The sequence below is a fragment of the Triturus cristatus genome, chromosome 7 (genome assembly GCF_964204655.1).
Source record: "Triturus cristatus chromosome 7, aTriCri1.1, whole genome shotgun sequence".
In the NCBI taxonomy this organism is placed as follows: domain Eukaryota; kingdom Metazoa; phylum Chordata; class Amphibia; order Caudata; family Salamandridae; genus Triturus; species Triturus cristatus.
This window is the reverse complement of record NC_140590.1, coordinates 290,119,395-290,134,061: the sequence shown is the minus strand read 5'-3', so window position 1 is coordinate 290,134,061 and position 14,667 is coordinate 290,119,395. Positions and strand designations below refer to the sequence as shown.

The window sequence follows — 14,667 nt, the reverse complement described above, 5'->3', positions numbered from 1 at the left end:
GCAAGTGAAAAACTCACGAACTTAGAAAGACTTAAAAAGAAACATATACGCACGGAATTGCACGCGCGCATGCTTACTGAATATCTGAAAGCTGACATCATCCCGGTAGGCCTACAAGTGCGTAATATACCTGCGATCTTCCTACAAGACCCTAAATTTAAGAACGGATTCGCCCACATTGGTACAACTTGCTCCCGTCATTGGATGGTGCTAGGCATTGACACTGCACTGGAACATAGTAGGAAAGAACTAATAGAGATTCGTGAACTTGAAAAAGCAATCCTAGAGTTAGATAGCCTAGCAGATGCCAAATCAGCTCTAGAAAAATTGGAACGCACGATTATTGATTTTCAAAATTTCGAACACCACAAAAAATCCACCAAGGTGACAAAGGACATAAGAAATTATAACAAAGAACACACCTACCCCTATCTCAAGGAAATTTTTTTCACACAAAATACCCAAGAACAACAAAGATACCCGACAGGTACTTGGGGTAGATTTAGAAACAGGCAACCGGTTACCTTCTCTGACTCCTCTCTAGAATCTGACAACTCTGACCCGGGCGAAGGCCCCAGCACCTCTACACACACTCCCAATTTTTTAGGGAGAGGCCAACCCTTCACAGGGGACAGAACCAGAGGCAGAGGCAGAGGGAGGCCCAGATACAACTTCCCTCCAGGGGAACGTCAAACACGCAGGAAATTTTACCAATGGGGCTACCAGTACTAGATCTCCGTCCCCCTTCTGGCCCTACCAACCCTCATAGGGGAACGTCAGACACGCAGGTAATTTTACCAATGGGGCTATCAGTACCAGTTCTCCGTCCCCCTTCTGGCCCTACCAACCCTCATACGGATCAAATGCCCATTTTCAACCTATCCAAGCATCAACTAGCTTCTTCTGATATCGCTCTACTTAGTAGAGGATTGTCATTTGTCATCACAGAAAAACCTAACTGGTTTGACATCCACACTGAACTTCTTCAGTTTTTCAGAAAGGTACGACTCAATGTGTTCTTTCAGAACAAAGAGACCATCTTCAATACTGACATCACAGGACTACGTCCCAAGTCTACTTTTAATCCACCAAGTGGCTCTATGCCCCCGGAAGTCATTACTTTTGAACATCTTGTATTAAAAGACTTTAATGAAATCAAATCTAACTATAGATTTACTCCTTTCAATGTAAGTTTAGAAGAAAGGCACAGTCTCAATACCCTCAAAAATCTGGATGATGTGGTTATAAAACCCTGCGACAAGGGTGGTGGTATTGTCCTACAGGATAAAACCGCCTATGACAACGAAATCCATCGCCAACTCAATAACATTTCTCATTATGAGCGCCTTATGCGCAATCCCATCCAAGATATTACTGACCTGATTCTCACTATTACTAAAAAGGGTCTAGAAGAAGGCTACATTAGTAAACAAGAATTTATCTTCCTCAACAACAAAAACCCTCGGACACCGGTCCTATATACCCTTCCTAAAATCCACAAAAATTTGGAAACACCACCTGGTAGACCCATCCTCTCCGGCTGTGGTTCTATACTAGAGCCTCTAGGAAGATATATTGACTTCTTCATAAAAAATATGGTACAAGACACCACTACATACGTGAAGGATACTACACATCTGATCAATCTCATTGAATCTCAACCCTTCGACCCCCAAACAGAACTCCTTGTCACTCTTGACATTGAGTCACTATACACTAACATCCCTCAAGACAAAGGCATAGAGGTGATCAGAAAACATCTCGACCTGCACCCTGCTCCACATCAGGTCCCCACCGATTTCATAATTTCACTGCTTGACATAGCCCTCACCAAGAATTATTTTGTGTTCCAAGATCAGTTCTACAGACAGTGCAGGGGTACTTCTATGGGGGCCGTTTTTGCTCCTAATTTTGCCATTCTTTTTGTTGATGATATTGAGACTAACATCATTCTCAACAGGGCTGACCCTTTTCTCCAAAAAATCCGGGTCTGGCGTAGGTACATAGACGATGTCTTTATGATTTGGTCAGGCACTGACATCAAACTCCGATCATTCTGTTCTTGGCTTAACAACATCCAAACTGATCTTAAGTTTACCTACAACTTTGATAACACCAGAATTGATTACCTAGATGTCACCATTAAGAGCTCTAATGGTGAACTCTACACTACCTTATTCAGAAAACCCACAGAGCGGAACACCCTCCTACAGTACAACAGTGCTCACCCCAGAGCCTTAAGAGACGGTTTACCTTACGGACAATTCCTCAGAATCCGAAGGAATTGTAAATTTAAAGAGGATTTCTTTTTAGAGGCTGAAATCCTATGCAAAAAGCTCACTGACAGAGGCTATCCAAGACGGTTAGTTAAACGCTCGATGAAACGAGCTTGGTACTCACATCGCGAATTTCTACTACAACCCAAAGAAAAAGCACCCCTTTCTAAGATCACTTGTGTGACCACCTTCTGCCCAGTCAGTAATAAACTCACCAAAATGATAAAAAAACATTGGTCAGTATTAGGCCCACTGGAGCTTCAAACAGGGACCCCGTTATTTGCTTTCAAAAGAGGCCGTAACATTAAGGACCATTTAGTCAGGGCCCAAAAACCTACAAAGAAGGACAATACTTTACATTCTTTTCTTGGCCTCCCTCCTCTTCAAGGCCACTATAAATGTAATAATTGCATGTCTTGTGACTCTACTGTCAATACTAAGCTGTTTGAATTTAATGGTACAAAACACACATTACAGTTTTTTTCTAATTGTAACTCACAAAATGTGATCTACTGTATTGAGTGTCCTTGTAAATTACTTTATATCGGACAAACCACGCAGAAAATCAAAACAAGAATCTCGCAACACAGAAGCAGGATCCGCTGCAAAATACAAACTGCACCACTAGTGGAACATTTCATGGCTAAAGGACACTCAGAAAATGACTTTACATGGCAAGTGATTGAAAGCTTACATCCAAATCACAGAGGAGGTAATCAACAGCAAATCCTTAACCGCCTGGAATGTAAATGGATTTTCAAATGTCGTACCATTGAACAAGGGTTGAACACCCTGGACGCATATAACACCATTCTATAAAATGAAACCGTGCTGGTATACTCTGTTATGCCTCCTCCATCAAATTCAAGCTCATTGTCCGCAGCCATTTTTGGCCTCCTGCAACGTTTATTGTTTCATAAGGTTAAGATGCTGGTAACAGAACATTGGTTGTCATGTACAAGTTTAACCTTTTGGCAATGCTGTAATCACTCACTGTTTAAACCTTGTTAATTCTCCCACATGTGATGATCCACAATCACATTACTCAGCTGCCTTCTAACGTACCATTCCTTCACTGTAATCTGCCTTATTTTTACACTCACTGATTAATTCTGTTGTTTTGTTCTGTGTTTTGACTTAACAACTGCTTTTTTCTGTAAAGTGGTTTTACACGCGCGTTCAGACCGGCTAATTGCCCTCCACACGCTTGTCATGTCCACTTCTTTACAGCTGTGCGCGCAGAGCACTCCCACCTGGTTAATTGCTGCCCGGCTCTCACACGTGCATGACTGCACGTCTATTTTCCACCTATCAAACATGCAACGTAGATGCAACGCCCTTTGACTCATGTGTACATATGACGCGCTCACCCGGCCCCTGGTGTCAGTCCCAGCGCGAAGCAGCACCAGAGCAGTTCTCGATCAATCCCGCCCCGAGGCTCGCATTCATTGCATCTTTACCGGCTAACTAGTAAGTTAATACTGGGGAATTCCTCTCTCCCTCCTTTTCCTGAGCCACTCCGGCATTTTAGTGGCCTTGTTTAAATAAACCCCCTTCTTCTTGCAGATTACTTAAATTCCCGGGCACATGAACATCATCATTTTCCGGCCCAGTGATTACAGCGCGCTGTTCAAGTAAGTCCGCATTCGCAGGCCCTCCCGTCATTTTTACTCTTTTTGCCGGTTTTGTCTCGCTCCTAAATCCTTCACTTTTAATTAATTCCTTCTAGGCCTACCGCTCTGACAAAGGCCCCTCTAATTTGCAATTAACTGCATCCGGCAGGTCTTTTGATCAGTTACAAAAACCTCGCTCCTATCTCGGACCTTTCATTTCTTGTCTACATAGACAGTAAGTGCCACCAATTGTTAATACCTGTTGCACGTGAACCCCATGGTCCAGATGGTTTTCAGATCAATTAGGTTACTTGTGGTTCATTATGACTATATTCCTACTGCTCCTTTTAATAATAAGGCACTACATTAAGGTTTATTTAATTTAATTTTTAGCAATGAATACTGTGATATATGTATAAGTGATTTATTGACTACACTATCTCATTTGTATATGCTGCATCACTCTTTAGAGAGCACTATGAATTAATTATAATTGAATGTGATGCTACCCTTAGGGACTTGATTATGGTTTTCTTATACCTACCTTGCATTCTTGCTTTCTAGATTCTAAATGCTCACAATTGTCCTGAAGATGAACTCAAATAACTGAGTTCGAAACGTCGTCGACCGCTTACAACATGAACCCCTCATATTAAGCCATAGTAGAAAGTGGTTCAACGTTTGTTGTCAATGCGATGTTTTTTAAAGTTCACCCTCACCCTCATATCACGCTTTTTGTCACTGAATATGTGAGCACTTGAAATTCATTTTTGTGTATAATAAATATCTGTCATACCGTGACCTTATTGTCCCTTCTCTATATTAACTATCGCTCTCCTTACTCAAAATCATGTTTTGAAAAACCTTTATTAAACCCCTACCTTTTCCAAGGTTTTTCTAAAACTGGACCTTTTTAGGCCATTAAGAACCATTGTCTTTTTCTACATGTAACACCCCTGGTTCGCATTTCGGGGTACCCTTGTTCTTATAAAACACAACGCTAATACAATGCAGGCACAAAAAAGGAAAAATCAAGGGCACAGAACAGAAGGGCAAAACGATACAGGCAGCACAGAATGAAGAGAACACACGCCAAATGTGACGGCGGGGGGCGGGGTCGACGGGGCGGGCTCAGCGAGGCTGAGGACAGTAGCGAGGGGACGCACACGCTACCGCTGGTGGCCGTGCGGCGCGGGGGTGTCCTGAGGTCAGGTCACACTCACCTGCGCTGCACGGTCGCCATTTATGGCCAAGTGGGAGGGAGGGCGGAGCAGCTGGGAGCGGGGAGGGCACAGAAGGTAAGGGGGCGTGGCCGCACGCAGGCGGCGGAAAGCGGGGAGCGGGAAGCGGGTGGGGGGGCACAGAGAGCGGCGCTAATACAATGCAGGCACAAAAAAGGAAAAATCAAGGGCACAGAACAGAAGGGCAAACAATACAGGCAGCACAGAATGAAGAGAACACACGCCAAATGTGACGGCGGGGGGCGGGGTCGACGGGGCGGGCTCAGCGAGGCTGAGGACAGTAGCGAGGGGACGCACACGCTACAGCTGGTGGCCGTGCGGCGTGGGGGTGTCCTGAGGTCAGGTCACACTCACCTGCGCTGCACGGTCGCCATTTATGGCAAAGTGGGAGGGAGGGCGGAGCAGCTGTGAGGTGGGATCGGGGAGGGCACAGAAGGTAAGGGGGCATGGCCGCACGCAGGCGGCGGGAAGTGGGAAGCGGGGAGCGGGAAGCGGGTGGGGGGGCATAGAGAGCGGCGCTAATACAATGCAGGCACAAAAAAGGAAAAATCAAGGGCACAGAACAGAAGGGCAAAACGATCCAGGCAGCACAGAATGAAGAGAACACACGCCAAATGTGACGGCGGGGGGAGGGGTCGACGTGGCGGGCTCAGCGAGGCTGAGGACAGTAGCGAGGGGACGCGCGGGGGTGTCCTGAGGTCAGTAAGTCTACTTCTGGACAAGCGTCAGCACCCCCCGTCGATGGTCCAGGGCCCTTTACCGATGACGACGGAACACAGACACTTGATGTCGATTTCACACTGCCAACACCGACATGAGCGATCGCCGTTGAGGTCCCCTCTGCTGACGTCGATGACACCACCGACGTCGAGGACACCTTAGAGGTCTAAGATGCCACCAACGTCGAAAACACCTCCGACGTCGAAGTCTCCGCCGTGGTCAAAGACGCTCGGCTTCACCATCACTGACATCAGGGCGAGTTTGATCGACGTTGAGAAGATCACCGTTGAGAAGGTCGACATTGAGACCTCTATCCTCTCACTCGTTTCTGCCAGCAAAGAGGCAGAGATTGACTCATTCACCTGTGCCGACATCAAGAGACCCTTTGACGTCGAGGGATATTCAAGAAGTGAAACCTCAGGAACTAACGTCTAGACGGTCGACGTCGAGGAGTGCATCATCCTCTCCGGGCCTGAGAATTGTGCAAATTACGCCCGAGGGTTCCCTGGCTCAAGAACAACATACACCTCCTATCAACCTATCCCCGGGATGGCTGAAGAGTGTGAAGGAGTGGAGAGTACCAAGACGTAGTCCAGGATTTGACTACTCTCAAATATATTCTCCCTCTCGTACACCTGATAGAGAGGTGCGTCCACCGATGCCAGCAGCAAGGTCTTCATGGAGATCTCCATCACAACATTCTCCAGCAACAGGGACACATTGATCTCGGTTGCCTCTTAGGCACTCCCAGCCTAGATCACTACAGTCCCAGTCACTCGGGAGTGTAGACATAGGTCTCCATCATGGTCTACCAATGCTTCTAGATCCTCAGTAGAAGACTATTCTCCTACCTTGTTGGCCACTCCTCCCACCAGAGTGTCACCAGTGGATGACATCATGCCTTTCAGTGAAGTCCTTTGTAGGCGGGCTGCAAATCTCAACATTGAGATGCCATGCACGACCCCGTTGGCATCTTTTATCTTCTAAACCCTCCATTACAGGTCGTACAGTAGGCCGCTGCTTCCTTTGATTCCTCGTCCACTAGAACCGGTGCTTAATACCTTTCTCACTGCTGCATCAATGGGAGCAGCGCCACCGCACATAATAAAAAAACTACAGTGCCCCAGAACAGGACCCACTGTTCCTGAGGTCCGACCCTCCACCGGACTCTGTTATAGTGTCCACAGCAGGAAAAGCGCACACAGGGGTATCCTCCTCTGCAGTCTCTCCCAATAAAGACAGCAAATCTATGGACTCTAATCGGGAAGAGGATGTGTAGCACCTCGACCTCTTATATGAAGGTTGCTTGCGCCTCTGTGCTCTTGGGATGATATGACCGTTCACTATGGGACTCACTCTCCCGGTTTGTTGACAAACTACCAAAAGAAGACCGGCAGGATTTTCAAGAGATCCTACAAGAAGGAGGACTCGTAGCAAACCAGGTCATGAGCGCAGCAGCAGATGCAACAGATCTGGCGGCTTATGGCTATTCACATGGCATCTGCGCTAGACGCTCCTCCTGGCTGACACTCACGGACCTAAAACCTGAGGCCCAACATAGGATTCTAAATCTGCCTTTTAACAGAACTTCACTTTTCAGCTCTCATGTAGACGACAAGATGTCCAGAATGAAGTCTGATCTTGACACCTTGAGGGCAGTAGGCCTAGAGAAAAGTAAGGACTTCAGATGCAGATACCGTCCTTAAGACCGCCACCAGTGGGTTCAAACCCCTAACTGGTGATCGCAGCAACATCATGCCAGATCACACTTTTACCAGCGTTGACCTGGACGAGGACGAGGGGACTCAATGCAAACAACTCTCTCTTCTAAACAGCAGCCGAAACAGTGAGAGCTTGCTTCCTCCAGCTCTGTTACCCACTCCGGTGGGGGGAAGTATAAAGTTTAATTTGGACGAGTGGCACAAAATCACAAAGGACAATTGGGTGCTCAATATTACGTGGAATGGGTACTCAATCAGATTCAAATCCCCGCCACCTGCTATACCTCCTCGAAGATCTTCAATACATAAGCTACTTCGAGAGGAGGTCTCCATCTTGTTACAAAATCACTCTTTTGAAAAGGTTCCCTGGTTACAACATCGACAGGGGATTTATATAGGGGATTTATATTCTTGTTACTTCTTGGTTCCAAAGAAAGGTCCAACCAAGGAGTACCGGCCTATACTTGATCTCAGATTTTTAAACAAATTTGTTCTCAAGGAAAGATTCAGGATGTTGGCACTACACCAAATGGTTCCACCAATCCATCAAGGAGACTGGATGTGCTTCATAGACCTTCAGGACGCTTATTTTCACATCCCAATTTCGTGGAAGCATAGGAAATGTCTGTGATTTAAGGTGGAGTGATAACACTTCCAGTACAAAGTCCTGCCTTTCGGACTCAAATCAGCCTCCAGCACTTTTTCAAAAAGCATGGCGGTTGTAGCGGCTTTCCTGCGAAAGCAGAAGATTTTAGTCGATCCATATCTAGACGACTGGCTGCTCAGGAGTTCTTCTCCCAGTCGTCTGCAAGAACACCTGCAATACTGCATTCAATTTCTAAATCATTTGGGTCTGTGCGTGAACTATAAGAAGTCTATTCTCAATTCAACTCTGAGAATCTACTATCTAGGCACATTTGTGGAGAATTGAGGCTATCCTCGATTCTCCACAAATGTCGCACCCGCCTCCCCACGACTCAGCCCACGGCCGGACAGGTATCCTCTCTGCAGGGCTCGATTGCATCTTGTATATTAATTGTCCCCAATGCTAGACTACAGGTGAGACTGTTACAGCAAGTATTAGTGAATCAGCGGTCTCAAGTCTCCAGCCACTGGTAGGACACCATAACTCCTTCCCACGCAGTCCTAGTCTCCCTAAGATGGTGGATGCAGAGTCATCATTTGTTGAAAGAGTAGTGCCAACAGGAACTCCTCAAACAAACACTTGTCACAGACGCGTCCCTCCAAGACTGGGGAGCTCATATAGGACCTCTTCAGATTCAAAGGATGTGGTCAAAGAAGGAGAATGTGTAAAATACTTTTATTTGATCTGTTAAATTCATAAAAAGAATGGAACATACCACCATGATGAAAGCGTCCTAATTCAGATACAGAATAAAAATTACATCAAAACATTTTTAGTTGTCGTAACCCTCATGTGGTATGGAACCAGAGGATTATTATAACACCAATGTAAACATGTGCATTCTTTTTGTTGTAATTAAAGTGCTAATGCCAACGGAAAATGGGGAGAGAGCAAAGTTCTAAACTGCTATGCATAATTTTCTATCCAGTTCCTTAAGTCACTATGGTTTCATAGCCTGGAACATGTAGTGGTATGATCATGTTTGTGCCTAGGGCTTGTCATAGAAAGGGGCTTTGGAAGAAAGGGGAGTACAGAAACAGGTCTGAAAAAGACTTAGGCCGGCTGCTTTATACCCTTCTGCCAAGTTCTTATTTTGGTGTTTCATTCTTTCCAAGGTTTTGTGCTGTTTCTTTCTTTTCTAGTTCTTGTGCTGCTAGTGACAAAAATTTGACGGTGTTGCAAGACAGTTGAACTGAAAAACCGCTGAGGCATTTTATGACAGCCGCTCCGCAAGTCCGGATTTGAGTTTCTCTTATGATTGGCCTTAAAAGTGACGTCCTTAGGTTATGTAGTGCCGGACAGATGCACAATAGATGTAGTAGTGACTCTGCTCCGTTACCAGTCCAGGGATGGCCAGGTCTGTAGCCATTTTGGGGTGAGATCTTTATTTGAAAAAGAACCCAATCTCAGTAAGGTCAATTTCCGCTTGTAGTAGTCTCTGAAGCATTCTTGCAGATAGGGTTGTGGTTTCATATGCTTATAGGATGGGATCGCCGACCATGCATGACTTTTACCGGCAAATATGGTTTCATCGGTTTGAAACGATAATTTTTTTATTGACTTGTTTGTGATTTTTTTTAAAACAGGGTTTGCCAGGCTTCCTCCTGATTTTGCGTTAGAAGCGCTTGTTTTAAAATTTGGCATACTGAATTTTTGTTCCTTGATTGTATTTCTACCTCTTCCCAGTAGTTGTGGGCAAGCGTGTTGTCTTCCACAGCCCTCATACGCCAGTAATATTTGGCCAGGACATCTTGTCTGGCCTGCGTCTGGTTCGTTGATCCATATTCCAGGCGTATCTGCGCCTGAGAGATGTGTCGCGGGATTAAAAACAGTTTTTTAAACAGTCTGGACTGGGCTAGATTTAGCATTTTGGAGTCCTAAATATTCCGCATTTCCAAGCCATATGTTATCGCTGGCTAAAAGTTTGCAGCCACTACCTTTAGGAGATGTTTTGTTGAGCTGCCACTTAAGCTTTTCTGTAAAGTTTTGAAAGCAAAGCATAATTGTTTGGTTTTTGTGTTGGCATGTTCTAGGTGTTGTTTGAAACTTAAATGGCAATCTAAAAGAACCCCCAGTTATTTATATACTTCTACCTGCGATAAAATACTTGAGTTTATCCTCCAGATGAATTTGGGGACTCTCAATTACATCCTTTAATCAAGCCCTAGGCCTCCTCTGGTGTTCTGAAGTGCAAGACTTCCCTTCCGCCATAATGCTCAGTTTAGCTGGGAACATCATCAAGTACTTAATATTTCTTTCTTTGAAGGCTTGGTTGACTTCATTAAAGTTGCTCCATAGTTTCTGGACCTGTAGAGTTGTTATCTCAAAAGAACTTGACTTCTTGTAGCTAATCTTCTCCCTCACCATGGCAGTCTGTAGTATAGTGTCTCTGCCTCAGTGATTGAAGATTCTTACAATGATTGTACTCTCGGAGGCCTGACTTGGGTGATGGGATCGGGGCTCTATTGACTCTCTCAATGGAAAAAAACTTGAATATGCCCTCAGGTTGCAATGAGTTTAAGATACAGTCTTCCAGAAACAGTTCCACATTGGGTCACTCTGCTTTTTCCGGGACCCCCACCTCTTTGATGTTGTTGCGCTGTGAGTAACCTTCATAATCTTCAAGTTTGGCATGCCCCACTGCACCCAGAGGTCGCTTGTGACATCTCTGATTGTGGCTTGTAGCAAGCATTTTTTTGGACTGTGGTGACACTCTCTCCCATTTTTTTTAAGCCTACTCGTAGGATGATGACCTCCACAGTCACAACGTCTGCTTGAGGTCCTGGAGGGCTTGCATTATGTCTAAACATAAATATTTTCCTGAGCATAGATAAATCAAAATAAAAGTTCAATAACGTAGTTATCCGAAATATGCAGTAATTGACTCTTTTTATTCAATCTTGACAGATGCAAACATGGAAGTAGCCATTTGTAGAGGTAGCCAACGTGTTTCCTCTTGTTGATATTCACTACTGACTTCCTCAGGGCCCTAGTTCTATAATGGCATCTGGTCCTCAGAGGGAAACCTTCAAATAAAACCCAAGTGTTGTATGTCAGTTACTAGCTTCCAAAAGATGAAGATAAAATTATTATACCAGGTAATGTCGTCCGCAAAGGAGAGTACCCCCCGCATTATGTAACCATCAGCTATGGTGTTGGCTACTTCTATGAATAGCTACTTCCGTATTTACATCTGTCAAAATTGAAAAAAAGAGGAGTAAAATACTGCTTTTTGTGTATGACTACTGTATTGAACTTTTATTTTGATTTATCGGTGCTTAGGTAAATCTTTGTGTTTGCAGGGAAGTTTTCACGATTAGATGGAGGTGGTGGCCGCTTTCTTTCCTTTGAAGCACTGATCTGATAATGTATTCTCTCTACTAAATTGGGTACAACACGTTACTTGCGCATTGACACAACCGCCGTTCTGCTATAAGGCGTGCTTTATGTCCCAGCTCGATCCGGGGTTTGATGGTCAAAGGTTCTTCAGATGTTCTAGGGGTTTCCTATCCTGCTGGCCTTTACATCGCAAATGTTCTAGGGGTTTCCTATCCTGCTGGCCTTTACATCGCAAATTGTTTCATTTTGGTTTGCTGTGGGTTCCTTGCCTCTTTCAGACCCTCACCTCTGCTGCTGCAGGGCCAAGGGTGTTTCACCTAGGGTACAAAGAAGCTGATACTTGCTGCTACCTATCCGAGGGTGGAGGGACCCCAATCAGGGTTTCTCCCCCATTCGTCGTCCTCAGTCCATCACCCCATGGTCTTGTGGTTTTTCAGTGACCTACACTCTCCCAATGACCGCTCACCAGACGTAAAATAGCAGGGTGCTTCCGGCCCCCATCTCTCTCCACTAGTCTCAAAATGACTGGCGCCCTCCGGTCTCCGCTCTCTCTTCTCTCTGGTGCCGAAGTCTTCCTATTCAACTCAGGGCGTCGTCTCGCTCGTCATTTTTGCTCCCTTGCCCTCAGGGCCTCACCTCTGCTGGGGCTCTCTCCACACTGCTGCTGTAGTGATTGCCTCTCCCCGCGTCTCCAGAAGTTACCTGACATCTCACTGGCATTTTTTGCCACAAAGCAGTATGGCCTGTGCACAGCCACGATCCAGACCTCTTTTTCTCCATGTAGCCGAGATCAGCACCACGCATTTCCCCGCTGCCATAGAGGTGCCTCTCTAGACAAAAATCGACTTTCACAAATCCAGTGCCGAGGCATGGGCCCCTTCGATGATTCACGCATCACCCAGCTGCAGGTATCTCAGCCTCAATTCGTCTCTCTGGTCACCCCTTTATTTTGCTGTGGGAGGTAAGCTTGCAAGGCCGAATATTTTATAGATATTCAGGGATTTATGCCTCCATTGTCAGAAGCTCAGAATCTCTGTTGTATGTGACCATCTTGGCTGCAGGTTAGCCACGCCCCAACCCTGATTTTTGCAATGTTGGTATATTTTGAGATTGGTTATATATGATGAAATTAATATAATCACTCTTGCTTAAAATTTCAGAAATGTTTTGTTTGTAAGTGAATATACCAGCACATACTTTGAGGTATATTTATAATAACTGATCATGTATAGTCGGTTAATTATTTGATATCAGGCAAATGTGAGGAAATAGGGTGTATTACATGGTGTGGTTGTGCGACCTCGCCATTTAATATACTTACCAACCCTCTTTACGATCCTTAGATTTCATTTGTCATACCTTCAGCACAACCCTGGGTAGCTGTGGCTGCGAACAACAAGGCTTACACAAAGGAACAAGTGTGAAGCATTTAAACAGCATCAAAACAATTGAAGAAGAAATCGACAAGGCGCCAAAGAAATCCGACACCAATTTATAAAAATAGACTGTATTTTTCGACACCACAACAAAAACATATCCACCAGCGGGATCCAGAGATATACAATTTACAAGGTATAGTAAATCAAGGTCTTTTCAGTCAGCTGCAAACAAGCATTGCAAATTCAACAAATTTGGCACTTAAAAACTTTTTTACTAAAAGGTTTGGGCTAGGTGTAATGCGGTCACTTGGAGTCACATTAGGTGACCAACTCCAGTAGAGATACAGGCTAACCATCAAGGTCCGCAGAACAGTTACCTCAGCAGGAGAAGCAGTCTTCAGTCAGTTCCAGGCACTTTTATCTCTTGCAGCGCTTTCCTATGGAAATGGCTGCTGAAGGATGCTTAAGATGTTCAAAGGGTGCTGTGGATGTGATGCAGTCGACAGGGGTATTGCTTCTACCACTTCTAAATCTACGAAGGGGCTGAGGCGGTCCTGGTCACAGGATCAACGTAACCTCAAAGTCCTTTCCTTGCTGGCAGAAGTTTAGTCACCATTGAACTACCCCTCGCCCGATATCACGGTCAATGGCCAATCCTTCCTTGTTGGATATCTCGTTCTCTGGGGGTCCCAACTGTACTCAGAGGATATTCCTCAGCGAGTTGGCTCCTGGTCCATGGTGCTGAACGGCGGCGGTCTGGATATTCTGGGCTGCCACCTTGCCCCAAGCAAGTTTCTCAGCTGTTGCAGTCATTTGTTGTGAACAGGAGGTCTAGCACCTCCTCCAGTGGCAGGTCTCTATTTTTATCTTTCATGGGAGTCATTAGCACGCCTCCCCCAGCCCCCAGAGGGGAAGAAAACTTTCTGCAGACCAGACCTTGAGTACAACAGTAAACGCGCACTGGAAACCTTGGGCAACTAAAGTGGTAAGTTGAACTTTGCCCTCCAGTGATTTAGCCATTAAATCGGATTTAAGCACTGATTCTTTTGATACCTTGCAGTACTATGTTGAGTAGTCCTAGTCAGGAGTTAGCAGCGCTGAGGTGCCAGCCGTCACTCTATACATGCCAATGGGACAACTACTCTTTCCACAGGAAAAAAACCAATTTAGGATTTTAATAATTGAACATGTAAAAGTACACGTTCCACTTTTTAACAAACAGCAGTCTTCCTTAGGTCTAGTTAGGCCTGCCTTAGGAGTGACTTACATATATTAACAAGGGGTGTTTAGACTTTGCCATTACCTTGAATGGCAAAGGCCAGTTAGCAGTTTAAAGCTGCCCTTCCTGTCTACAGTGGCAGACTGGAAGCCATGTTTTACCTTATTCTTCTCAAATGCTAGTGGGACCGATTCACAGAACTAACTTAAGACAAAATCCTAAACTTACTACCATTTTCGTATTCACAGAATGCACTTACTCATTTTGGTATTCACAGAAGACACTTACTCACTTCGGTATTCACAGAAGTTAGTAGTCCTAACTTTAGGACTCCTAAATGCCTTCTGTGAATACCGAAAGTCTTAAAATTAGGATTGTTCTCAGTTTAGGAGTCCTAAAGTTAGGACTCCTAACTTTACTACTACTAAATTGAGAAAAATCCTTATTTTAAGACTTTCGGTATTAACAGAAGGCATTTAGGAGTCCTAAAGTTAGGAGTCCTAACTGTACTAC

At 45.0% G+C, this 14,667-nt stretch overlaps 1 protein-coding gene across 8 annotated transcripts in view; it reads left to right on the top strand.

The window, feature by feature from the left end:
• Positions 1 to 14,667, top strand: part of FLT3LG (fms related receptor tyrosine kinase 3 ligand) — a 786,318-nt gene that overhangs the window by 664,211 nt on the left and 107,440 nt on the right. The gene's annotated exons all lie outside the window — the stretch shown is intronic.